A 12967-nucleotide genomic window follows, 5' to 3' on the forward strand; every position below is an offset into this window, starting at 1 on the left:
CATATTTGGCAGTTACAATGTTGTATGATGTTGGCATTTCAGGTGATTATTTTTTAAAAAAATTAAAATGTTAAATTATTGCCTATTATCTAATACTGATTTCAACATTTCAGTAAAAGCATTTTTCCTCCACATATCCAAGTTTTTAATTGCTCTGAATACAATGTTCAAATATCATAAATTTTTAAAACTCTTATTTTAAAATGTATTTAAATTTATTTATTGCTATAAGAAATATCATAGTCTTTCAGCAGTTTGCATTTTTTTAAAAAAAAATCAAGACATTAGGGGTCCTTGGTATACTGATGATGTTACCTAGTTTGGGTAATGAAATGTCTGCAAGAAAACAACCAAGCACCAAGGACCCCTCATTTCAACCCTGAGCTACAAATAGTCTCCTTTATTGGAATCAAGAAATTAAAAATCAGATGGTCCCAGTACCATAGGACAAGTTTTGAAGTGGTTCAGAGAGAGCACTTGTGTTAACAGCCTTACTGAAGTTCCTCTTCCAGGTACCAACCATGGCATCAACAAATCTCTACTGAATTCAGTCCCAAACACTTCCTAGTTTTCAGAGAATCCAATTTGACACAAAATATTTTTATAACAGGCCATCCTAATTAGACCAATCTCCCTGCAGAGGTGGTTCAATCATAACAACAGGAAAACCTGAGGTTTCCCCAGTTATGGAATACTTCTCCGTGAAAAAAAAAGTTATTGATAAGATAATATTTTATGTTGGTCCTGTTCCCAACTGGGACAGATGCACATTGCCACGGCTCAAACAAACAAATCCAATGTGGATATTAACATCCCTGAATATCATAACCATAGAGGTCTCCAGCACTAACTTCAAGGCCAGGAGAACTGTCGGCTCAATGAGGTATTCTATTACACAAGTGTAGAGTTGGTAGGCAAACAAAATCCCAAATCTATCTCCAGCTGTACAACCTCACTATGAACCAGATCTCTCACAGGCACTCTGATAAACTCTTTTTATGAATCATAATCACATCACTTCCTACAGAGTACTCTGGCAGGAGAAGGTGAACATATACTAGCTGGCCTATATTCCCTGAATATCTCTTAGAAAAATTAAGTAAATTTTCTCATCCACAATCAAATCATAGATGACTTCTGCTTTATTTTGGACCAATTTGACATTGCAGAGGAGCAAAATTAAGTTCTTTAAAGTAACAGATACCCTTTATCTGCATACATTTTCACACAGATGCAAACAGAAATCTCTCGACCCAGCATCAAAGTAAGAAAACAATTAGGAATGCTTCTGTTGCTACTTACCAGCCAGATTGGCTAGATCTTCTAAAGCAGCGGTCCCCAACCTTTGCAGCGTGGCAGCTGGGCTGGGGAGAGGAACTGGGCCACACAAGTGGCAGGCCAGTGCGCATGCACACACAGCTCAACTGCAAGTGGGGCTACATGTGCGTGCACGCTGGCCCTCCACTAGTGCTAGTCAAGTTGCATGTGTGTGCCTGTGCTGGCCCGTGATCTGGTTGCGAATATGCCATGGCCCGGTAGTAGGCCACAGCACAGGGATTGGGGACCCCTGTTCCAAAGCAGCAAGTAAGGCTTCACTTCAACTACTTTGCAACGCTCTATCTGCCACCAAGAAGTCAAGTGGAATTTGAACCCTTCTCCTGTCCCAGCTATTTCTGGCTGTCACCCTGGATGTAACCCTATTTCTACACTCATGAGCATGCACACCAACATCTTTCAACCCCCAAAGCATCTTCCCTGAATCCACAGGGATAGGAGCATTGTCAGTCAGATTAGCCAACATTAAATGCCGTCCTCAAGAATTGTCAATGGATTAATGTACTTCTTTGAATCATTATGTGCATACTTTTCCCCCAAAAAACCCTACATGCCTGTGAATAAGAACACAATTCAGTAGGATTTATTAGACAGTAAATCTTGTGAAGGCAGGTTACCCTAAAAAGACATCTATTACTATCTCTAGTAAACATAAAAATTCATTTCAACCAAAATCTCTTAACCTAGTTTCTGTGGCAACATACATGGAATGAGATGTGCTAAAGTGATTCATCCCCAGCATAATGTACCTCCCTTGGAATACAGTATGACAGAAAGGTTGCCATTCTCAGTGTCATGTAAGTAGAGAATTAATTTTACAAATCTGATGAAATGCTTTATATAGTAGGTAATTAATTTATAACACAGTGTTGTTTATTATATTCCTTTTTTAAGTTTATAGTTTCTGGTTTGTAAGTGTGTGTACAGATAGGGTAACAACTTGTTTAACAACTATAATTGGTCTTGGAAACTTGGCTGTTAACTGAATATCATATGACTACAACTGAGCTTATGATTTTACTAGAGCTTTTCTTGCATTACATTGCCAGACATGACCCAATGTAGCTGGGTGAGCCCAAATGGTGAAGGGGGTTTATGGAACTCATTAAAAAGCTGAGTAAAGAGCAAATGTTATAGTTCTTTCTTCTCAGTACCCGCTCTTTAGAAAGCTCACCGTGGCATTGGGATAATTAGCAAGAAGAGAATGTTTGTCTTTACATTCATAGGTGAAAAATGGATTACAAGAGAATAAGCAGACAGACAGTGGGGAATACATGTGGAAAGGAATGCACTAGCACCAGCTGTTGGTCTAGCATGCTCTGGGTTGTGAGATGTAAGTTGCTTAGGAGGCAAAGACTTGTGTGTGAAACTGATTAGGATCTTGTCAGTGTCAGGCAACAGCATGAGCTGGCAGAAGGATCTAATCAAATGAGGTCACAGAGTGAGGCTTGTTAACTTTCAGTTAGCACTTTTTAGGGACATAATGTGATGTGGATAAAAGCAGCCCAGGAGAAGATAGCTTGTTTGGGCACTCTGCTGGGTGTGGGGAGAACATGTTGTGGCTTAGGGAAATGGGTATTAGTTGACAAACGGCAAACAATAGACTGAGGGAGATGTGCTGTGAAAGTAATAAATGTGGGGATTTTTTATCATCATAACAGCTGTTCCCCAAGGTACTCGATAAATGAGGACTACCGGTCTTGCAACCATTCATTTAGTGACCTTTCGAAGTTGCAACAGCACTGAGAAAAAGTGGCTTAAAACCGTTCCTTGCACTTATGACCATCACAGCATCCTCACAGTCATGTGATCAAAATTCAGGTTCTTGGCAATCAGCATGTATTTATGACAGTTGCAGTGTTCTGGGGTCATGTGAACTTCATTTGCACTATTCCCAGCCAGCTTTTGACAAGAAATTCAATGGGGGAAACCAGAATTGCATAATGACCATGTTCTCTTAATAACAGGTGATTTGCTTAACAACCATGGCAAGAAAAGGTAAAAAAAAATGTGCATTATTCACAACAAGTGCCTTGCTTAGTAGCAGAAATTCTGGTCTCAATTGTTATAAGTCAAACACAATTTGTAGCTGTATACCTACAGGCACAACCATATGTATTTATGTGTAGATCTTTTTAGGGAAAATAACTCTCTCCAATAGTTTTGGTAATCTTAGTTGACAAGGTAAAAATGCCAGACCATGTATCAGATTTTTCTGTATATTTAAGACTTTTTCTGACAAATCTTTTTTTCAGGAGGAGGAATTCATCTTATATCCAAGGTTGTCTTCCTTTCATTTAAATAAAGTTGTTTCATTTCAATAAGTTTCTTGACTGACCTCACAGAAAGCAGTATTATGATGGCCTTATTTGCATATTTCTGCTGATTGCTGTGAGCATTTCTTTTTTGCATTGTCTCTGGCAATTTCAAACACACACTTAAAGAATTGACTATATTAATGTAAGTAACAATTTATATTTATTTGGTCAAATTTAAAGTTTGCCAAACAATAACATTTCCCAATTTTAATGAGACCAATTTTTTGTTAAAATTTGGCTTGGAATTTAGATGACTATATATACATTTAAAACCCGTTATTTCTCTCCAATTTTGTTTGTTCAAGGGAAAAATATTACTAAATGTTGAAGTGATAAAATTGTTAAGAATCAAAGAAAAAATCTTTAATATGTGCATTTCACCAAGAAACTAGCCCTCGCAAGGCTGCCTTTTCATTAGCTGTTCTGCATATGAACACAAACTGATTCACTTGGCAGGAGTTTTTCCGTAATTTCTCATTTTTCATGCCATATTTCTCTCCCACAACTGACCTCTCTTCTTTGGGGCTTTTACATTCGCACCTAAGGACCTAACTTGACAACATCTTTTTGGTAGTGTGAACCTATGACATTATTTTCATCTGATCCTCAACCCATGAGTGAGTTGAGTTTAAATCCATTTTAACTGTGTGAAGAAGTCTCCTTATTCTGACACGGTCCAAGGCCCACCCAAGGTATATAAACCCTGTTTTGTTACCCATTATTTTGGAAGGAATCGACAGCAATACTTGGAAGCAGACATAGAATAGGAGAGGGGTCAAAAATTCTATGCCAGTATAGGTTTTGGCCAATTCAAAATGGATGGGCATTGCTTCAAATCAGCAGATAGCGTTACCACCTAAAGCTGTCATATCTTTCTTTGGAAGATTATACCAACTGGTGCAAGTGACGGCCTTAGCTGTTGCTTTAAAATAAATGCTGATGTGACTTAGGCACATGTCTATGATATGTCTAGTAACATTTAAAATGTTTGTTGATTACATCTTAAATTATAGCCTGGCTGTTAAATTGATTAGGAACAGTGCCATCAGAATTTTATTAAAACTATTTAATGCTCTTCTAGAAGTACAGTACATTTGTTACATGATCATTTTTCTCCATAAAAATACATTATGCTCATATAATGTACCATGATATCCCATAGAAAAACTCTTCATTACACTGGAAGGTGAGCCTTCAAAATACTGTGAATAAATTGAGGCAATTATCTATTTTAATAGCTATTTTAAAAAATTAAATAGCTAGATGAACTTTAAAATATGGCAGACAAGGGACTGCACTTTCAGCAATTGGAGAAGTTGGATGCAGAAGACAAGGAATTTGTCTTTCTGGAGATCCTTATAAGCACTATACTAACAGACCTAACCAATAAGATTAACTAGAGCACATTCGAAATTCCATTTTTTTTGAAAATCCTGTTACCTCCAAATTTCTAGACTGCAGTGCAGTTTCCAAGTTTAATTTGACAAAAATGGAATGATGGCATATAAAGCAGAACATGAAATAAAAAGAAGATGTAAGAAGACAGAGGTGTATAAAAAATCCAGTAAGCAGATGTATCCAGAATGTAAGGACGTAAGAAAGTATGCTTTTTTGAAACCTTGGTTTAAATGTTTTAATTGCAAATTTAATCCTAACATTACAGTACATTATGCTATCACATTTCTGTAAGTATTTGAAAATTAACTTATTTTGGAAAATCTATAGAGGATGAGATAATAACATTGGTTTATTATTGTTATATTTGCTTTCACTGCAAATTTTTAATTTTATATTATGGATTTTTATTCTACATTTACTACATGCTTATTGCCATATAGCTGTTCTTAATTGCTGAGAGTATAAATAACAATATAAAATTAAAGGCAAATCCCCACTTTTAAAACACACCACTTTATTACTTCATTTAAAAAAATGGCAAAGAAGAATGTGTTTTTTGTAACAAAAATAGTGGAACAAAGGTCTAAAAATATTTTCATGGTCTAGTGCCGTGATGGTGAACCTATGGCACATGTAGCAAAAATTGCCTATGGCAAGATTGTTAAGAGCTGGCTCTTTTCCCAAGTACCGGAATAGAGGGAGGCCAGTTTTGAGATGGTTTGTTGGATGGCTGGGTCACCAGGTTTGAATGTTATGTTCTGTTTCTTAAGATGGGCAATGATAAAAATATTTAAAACAAATAAGTAAATAAAAAGTGTATTGACAGAAATTTATTACTAGAATTCACAGATTCCTCGTGTAACACAACAGACTAGCTTGGTGCTGTGAAATTCTCTACGAGAATTGGATCTGGATCTATTGCTATTTAGCATTCCTGTATGAACTAGTCAATCCAAATTTAATGTTATGCATATGTTGATTTAACAGCAAGAGCAACAAAGATGATTAGGGGACTGGATGCTAAAGCATATAAAGAATGGTTGCTGGAACTCACTGGGTATGTTTAGTTTGATGAAAAGAAGGGCTAGGAGTGACATAACAGTGTTCCAATATCTCAGGGGCTGCCACAAAGAAGAGGGAGACAAGCTATTCTCAAAAGCACCTGAAGGCAGTACAAGAAGCAATGAGTGGGAACTAACCAAGGAGAAAAGCAACCTAGAACTCAGGAGAAAATTCCTGTCAGTTAGAACAATTAATCAGTGGAACAACTTGCCTCCAGAAGTTGTAAATGCTCCAACACTGGAAGTTTTTAAGAAGAGATTGGATAACCATTTGTCTGAAATGATATAGGGCCGTGATGTCGAACCTATAGCACGTGTGCCACAGGTGGCACACAGCACCCTCTCTGTGGGCACGCAAGCTGTCACCCCAGTTCAGCTCCGCTGTGCACGCATGTGCGCCTCCTGCTGGCCAGCTGGTCATCTGGTCCCTGCTGTGCATGCGCAGGTGGCAGGGGGTGCACACACATGTGGGGGCCCACGTGCACATGCACAGGGGACAGGGCACACGGGGGCCGTGCACACATTGCTTTTTGGGGGTTCAGGCACTTTGGGCATTCGGTCTGGAAAAGGTTAGCCATCACTGGTGTAGGGTTTCCTGCCTAAGCAGGGAGTTTGACTAGAAGACCTCCAAGGTCCCTTCCAACTCTGTTATTCTATTCTATTTATGCTCTCTTTACATTTGTAATAACAACAAATCTAAATTATAATATCCTGGCTCATTATGTTTTCTTATATTGCTTAATAACAATATAAATTTTAAATTATGTGTATCTTTTAAGGGAGCAACTTAAGTGTATCTTTTAAGGGAGCAAAATAGTCCATCAAACTCATTTAAATAAAGCAGGATGTTAACATTAGCAATTGGAAAATGTTTAATAAATTCTTCAATAGTTTTTATATTAATAAGTATATCAAATATTTGATAAAACATACTATATCACTTGATTTTGTAAAAAAAAATTGTAGCTCTTGAAATCTATGTGTGTACTTTGAGTGTAATAAAATGATTGTAAAATATCCATGAATTGCTTGAGTACTGTTTGAATATAAATTAAATTCCAGTTATTTAATTAACTGAGATAGATTATTTGCCAAAGATGGAACGATAAAAATTACAATCACAAAATGGGAAAGAGGAGGAGAAAGTGCAAGTGTAAACAATATTATTTATAAAGCAGAAGTGCCTTAGCTACATTAATAAGCTATGTGAAAGGAATGCTGACTTTCTGTATTTTCTAAACTTAATGTGTATGGCAAAAAAAATATGCAAGTCAGCATAAATAGTTATCACTGAAGTCTAACTGGCTTTTCCATGTCTTTGGTTCTTCCATCATGTTCCTGCTTTTTTGCCTTGCTGTTTTTCTGCTATGCCTCTTGATAACAAGTTTTCTAATGAAATAAATGTTGTTCTTATATAACAAATAAAGGTTTTATTATTTTCCCCTCTAATATGCCACACAGTAAAGAGGAATTCAATGCAAGGAAAATGGGATGTTTTAACTAGTGGTATTGGTGGTTCAGGTACTGGCTAATTACATGGTTTTGATTCAATGAAAATCCACAATGAACTTTGATAGAAAAAGACTGGATGGATTTATCTAAACTAGATCTGTAAAATCTGTGACTTGCCAAGCCAAATATATGATATATAACGAATTATTTTCTACACAAGGGGGAAAAATGAAGCTGCCAGAAACAAAGCATAATGTTGCAAATTGCATTAGACTAAATGACCAACCATCATTAAAGGAAATTTCCTGTAAATGTAATGAATTAATGTACACCAGTAATTGCAATAGCTGAATAGCTATTTAGAACTGGTTCTTGAAAATGACCATGAATAGTGAGCTTTTGAGCTTATTCAACCTCTATGCAGGGAGTGTTCAAGTTACAATGGCAATTGCTAGGATTGCCATTTCCAAGTCACACAGTTGTAAAGTTCAATGCCATGTGACTGCATCACCTAGCAATGGCAGTTGTGGCACTCCTGGTTGCTGCTATTAAGCAACAATCTCATGTCAGTGACTTCCAACTTCCTGCTGTTTTTCCTTTTGTTGGTGGGAAGGCAGCAGGGAATGTTGGAAATCATGATCATGTGACCATGGCGATACTGCAATGGCTGGAACTCCAAGGAATAGTCATAACTCCCCATTATTCAGCATTATTGCAAACTAGAACAGTTGCAGAACTAGTGGACCCCACCCCCAAATAATGCCCATTTGCAGTCCTGGAATACTATTGACAGATTACCAAATTAGTTTTTCCTTTATTTTTTGGTATTAAAGTTTCATTTTAAGAAACTGTTTAAAGTTCCCCACTTTGTATAGTTGTTTAAAAAATTACCTAACCCATCCACTGTAAAAAAATCTACTTCAATTAAGATACAGCTCATAGTCTGTTTATGTATGCCTTATTTTAAAATGTATGCCTTATTTCTGCATAGGCTGAAACTTAAGTTTTTTAAAAACTTTAACAGTTATTTGAGGATTTGAACAAACCCTGTGAAGAGCATTGAAGACCTTCCTTGAATTTATTTCAATATCATTTGGTTTTATGTATATGAAAAAAAAAAGTGTTTAGTGTCAAAATAGATTCTTTAATTTTGATTCTTGCTAACGCACTAAAAGAATTGGAGTAGGGATTCTTAAAGCCAATTCTCTATTTCTGATACAGATAAGCATGGAATTTAATACCACTGTCTCCTTTCCCATGATCCTGGAGTGAGGAAGTCTCAGAGATTACATATACTTGGCTGGCAGGAAGGGAAAACCCTACTTCACCTTAGACACAGCTAAATAGAGTTCAGCACGAATGGAATAATCACTTAAAGCTATAAAGATCAACCTGCCAGTCTTCGCTAATGGGATCAGAGAAGATAATGAGATACACAATTCTGTATCTAAATAATTATAAAACTAAGGAGGATTTGAAGTACAAAACAACTATCAATTTTCTATTAATACTGGAAGATTCTAAGGCAAACCATTAGATTAACATCTTGAAAACATTGCAGTTACTACTAGATGTCAACCTGCATTTTTCAAACACACATCTTGTCAGATTAACTTTATACCATTTTTAATGTAGGAACTTCCTTGTGGGATTCACTCTGTGCGTGTTTGTGTGTGTGTGTGTGTGTGTGTGTGTATACACCACACACACAAACACACACACACACACACACTATATCTGGATTTCAACAAAAGAATTCATAGAATATACCCATAACATTGTGATTACAATATGAGAGAATGTGGTCTGGATGATGTGAGATAGGTGGATATATTAATAGGGCACCACAAAGTTAAGTTGTGGGTCCTCCATACTTCAATATTTAATTAATGAGGTGGGAGGAATTCTTAATCAGATTTGCAAGTGACACAATAGCTAATATCTGAGGAGAAAAAATTAAGGTTCAAAACAATTTGATGGGCTAGAAAAGGGCTGAGAATAACAATAAAATTTAGTACAGCAAATGCAAATAAATAAGTGTACAGGATTGAAACACCTGGCTTAGTAATAATATATGTGGAAAAAAAAATAGTAGTTGATTACAACCTGACTATAAGTCATCAGCATGATGCTGCAAGAAAAAGAAAGTGCAATTTTAAGCTGTATCAACAGAAGCTGCACCGGTAATTTCCAAAAGAGGGAAGGAATAAATCCACTCTGTTAATTTGGTCAGACCTATTTTGGCTACCATGCCCACTTTGAGGCACAATACTAAAAGAAGCAATTAGAGAAATTGTAACAGATTTAAGGAAGGGCAATGAGGATGATCAGAAAACTGGCAACTAGGTTCTTGAAAAAAAGATTGAAAGACCTGGATATGCTTAACCTTGAGAAAAGAAGACTGTATATGGCAGCACTTTTCAAATCCCTGAAAAGAAGACACACAGAAATGATGAAGACTTGTTCTCTATTGTTCCATAGTACAAGATATATAATATTTGGTTCAGTGGTGAAATCCTAATTTTTTTACTACCGGTTCTGTGGGCGTGGCTTGGGTGTGGTGTGGCTTGATGGGCGTAGTTGGTGGGTGCGGTAGGAGTAGGATACTGCAAAATCTCCATTCACACCCCACTCCAGGGGAAGGATACTGCAAAATCCCCATTCCCTCTCTAGTTAATAGTACCCTTAGTTGGAGGATGATATGCAGTTTGGTCTACAATCCACCAGGTGGAGAAATTAATGTTCCACATCACTGCAAGTTTGTTGCTTGCTTGCTTTCTTCACTGCAGTTTGTTACTTTCTTTTTCCAGCTTCCACATACACACATTTCTTATGAAATATATTATTATAATAAAATGAATTGCATTTTTGAGGGTATTTCTGAGAATACATTGTAAAAGTATGTGTGCAGAATTATGGGGAAAGAGTGATGTGTGGCAGGAAATTTGCTGCACAGGATATGGATACATGTTATTCTGATTATTTTCTGCTTATAGATGTGTAAATAAAACTTGTCTAACATTGCAAAAATATCAGTAATCTTTAGTGCTTTTTTTCTTCTTTATGGAAAAGCCAGCTCTCCTGTTAATACTTTTTATTTAGAATAACAGAGTTGAAGGGACCTTGGAGGTCTTCTAGTCCAACCCCCTGCTTAGGCAGGAAACCCTACACCATTTCAGACAAATGGTTATCCAACATCTTCTTAAAAACTTCCAGTGTTGGAGCATTCACAACTTCTGGAGGCAAGTTGTTCCACTGATTAATTGTTCTAACTCAGGAAATTCTTCCTTAGTTCTAAGTTGCTTCTCTCCTTGATTAGTTTCCACCCATTGCTTCTTGTCCTGCCCTCAGGTGCTTTGGAGAATAGCTTGACTCCCTCTTCTTTGTGGCAGCCCCTGAGATATTGGAACACTGCTATCATGTCACCCCCTACTTCTTTTCATAAGACTAGACAGACCCAGTTCCAGCAACCATTCTTTATGTTTTAGCCTCGAGTCCCCTAATCTTTGTTGCTCTTCTCTGCACTCTTTCTACATCGTGGCGACCAAAACTGAATGCAGTATTCCAAGTGTGGCCTTAGAAAGTGGTATTAACACTTCACGTGATCTTGATTCTATCCCTCTGTTTTTGCAGCCTAGAACTGTGTTGGCTTTTTTGGCAGCTGCTGCACACTGCTGAATCCGTCTGGTGGTGATGCTGTCTAACCCACATTTTTCTACTTTATCGAGTAGTAAGTTATGGTCTACTTTGTCAAATGTCTTACTGAAGTCCAAGTAAATTATATTGACAGCATTCCTCTGGTCCACTAGTTTTGTCACTTTGTCAAAGAATGCAATAAGATTAGTCTGGCATGATGTGTTTTTGACAAACCCATGTTGGCTTTTGGCTATTACTTTGTTTGCTTCTAGGTGTTCACTGATTCGTTGTTTGATTATCTTTTCCAGAATCTTCCCTGGTATTGAGGTCAGGCTGATAGGTCTGTAGTTTTCTGGATCTATTTTTTTTTCCTTTTTTGAAGATGGAAACTAGATCAGCTCTTTTCCAATCCTCTGGCAGTTCCCCTGTGCTCCAGGATCTTTGAAAGATATAGTTCAGTGGTTCTGAGATCTCGTCTGCCAGTTCCTTCAGAACCTTGAGGTGTAATCCATCTGGTCCTGGTGATTTGAACTCATCTAGGGTAGACAGTTGTTCACTTACCATTTTCTTCCCTATTTTAACTTGTGTCCTTAATCTGTTTTTTGTGGTGCTGTTTTTGATTGGTTGGACTGTTTTTTCCATTTGTGTAAAGACAAAAAAGCACTTGCGTAAAGTACTTCATTGAGAGAAGTGAGGTATATGCAAAGCTATGAGGCCTGTAAGAATGAACCAATATATGAAGATAGAATGGCCAAAACAAAGCAAAACAAAAGTGATATTTTATGTAGAAAATGTCTCCTTAAATGAGATTACAAGAGATATGATTCTTCCTGTGTGAAATCAGAATTTTTCTTTAATTTTATAGCCAAATATTCCCTTATTATTTATTTATTAATCAAATTTCTATACCGCCCTACTCCCAAAGGACTCAGGGCGGTGAACAGCCAAGATAAAATACAGATAATACAAATATTAAAAGTCCCTTAAAATTATTAAATATTTTGGCCGAAACACAGATTAAAACACCCAATTTATAAAATCAAATGAATTAAAAATTTAAAAGAGGAGAGTTAGGCCAGGCCAGCCTGCTGAAATAAAAAAGTTTTGAGAGCACGACAAAACATGCGCAGATCCGGGATCCTCCGTATCTCTGGGGGGAGCTCGTTCCAGATGGTAGATGCCCCCACAGAGAAGGCTCTCCCCCTGGGGGCCACCAGTCAACACTGTTTGGCTGACAGCACCCTGAGAAGCCCCTCTATCGGAGCGTATTGATCGGTGAGAGGCTATTGGTAGCAGAAGGAGGTCTCGTAAATACCCCGGTCCGATGCCATGGAGCGCTGTAAAGGTGGTAACCAAAACCTTGAAGCGCACCTGGAAGACCACCGGGAGCCAGTGCAGCTCGCGCAGGAGGGGGGTCACATGGGAGCGCCACCCTGCTCCCATAACCACCCGCGCGGCCGCGTTCTGGACCAGCTGGAGCCTCCGGGTGCTCCTCAAGGGGAGCCCCATGTAGAGAGCATATTATGTTTTCTCTGATGAATCTCAGGATGCAAGCCAATTGTTTAATTACATGGCTGCTAGTTAACTGTTTTTCATGTGGTGAGTTTGACCTTTCTCTGGAAAGGTGCAATATTTTGCCTTGTGGCTCACCAATTTTTCATGATGAACCTGCATTTCATAGTTATTTTTTTATAAACGGGGAAGATTACCGTTCCTGATTTAGGAATCCTTTCACAAATCTTATATTCCTAAGAAATCTAAATTGGG

The sequence above is a fragment of the Pantherophis guttatus genome, chromosome 1 (assembly GCF_059756535.1).
Source record: "Pantherophis guttatus breed Tessera chromosome 1, ASM5975653v1, whole genome shotgun sequence".
NCBI classification, from domain to species: Eukaryota; Metazoa; Chordata; class Lepidosauria; order Squamata; family Colubridae; genus Pantherophis; species Pantherophis guttatus.